Genomic DNA, 637 nt, shown 5'->3' with positions numbered 1-637 from the left:
GTATAAGATTACATAAATGTTACTTTGCAAAAAAATATGACTATGGTACTCAATACCTGTTATTCACACACCTACCTTTTACAATACAGAATGCTTTTTCTTTTTTTTTTTTTTTTTTTTTGGTTCTTCGAGACAGGGTTTCTCTGTGTAGCCCTGGCTGTCCTGGAACTCACTCTGTAGACCAGGCTGGCCTCGAACTCAGAAATTCACCTGCCTCTGCCTCCCAAGTGCTGGGATTAAAGGCATGCACCACCACGCCCGGCCAGAATGCTTTTTCTTAATGCTTTTGCATGTCATTTTAGTGCAGGGACCACTCTGACCTTCTCTGTATTGGTTCAATTTTAGTATATGTGCTCTCCCTACTTATGAATCACCCCACACCTCTAGGCAAGTACACTAGCTACCACTGAGCCACGCCGCAGCCCTAACCTGGTCTCACCATTCTAATGTGCCCGTCCTGAGTGTTTAGTGAGGCTTGGAGACTTTTCAGAGATTTATTTCTACTTCTGTGATTCATCACTCATGAGATTCCTATCCACACTTGTTAAGAAATTGTGACACTATGAACCTAAAGCTCCTGACATCTCTCACTTTTTAATCTTTCTGTAGGACACAGGCAGAGACTCACACCTTCTAG

General features: G+C 42.7%; 1 non-coding gene across 1 annotated transcript; it reads right to left on the bottom strand.

Annotated features, from left to right (window-relative positions):
- Window positions 1-262: 262 nt before the first annotated feature.
- LOC115063869 lies at window positions 263-374 on the bottom strand. The gene has a single exon (XR_003843740.1). It is a non-coding gene; the product is annotated as a U6 spliceosomal RNA (small nuclear RNA).
- Window positions 375-637: the final 263 nt, after the last annotated feature.

Source organism: Mus pahari, chromosome 4 (genome assembly GCF_900095145.1).
Source record: "Mus pahari chromosome 4, PAHARI_EIJ_v1.1, whole genome shotgun sequence".
Taxonomy (NCBI): domain Eukaryota; kingdom Metazoa; phylum Chordata; class Mammalia; order Rodentia; family Muridae; genus Mus; species Mus pahari.
Note: the sequence above shows the minus strand (reverse complement) of the source record. Positions and strands in the feature narration are given on the sequence as shown.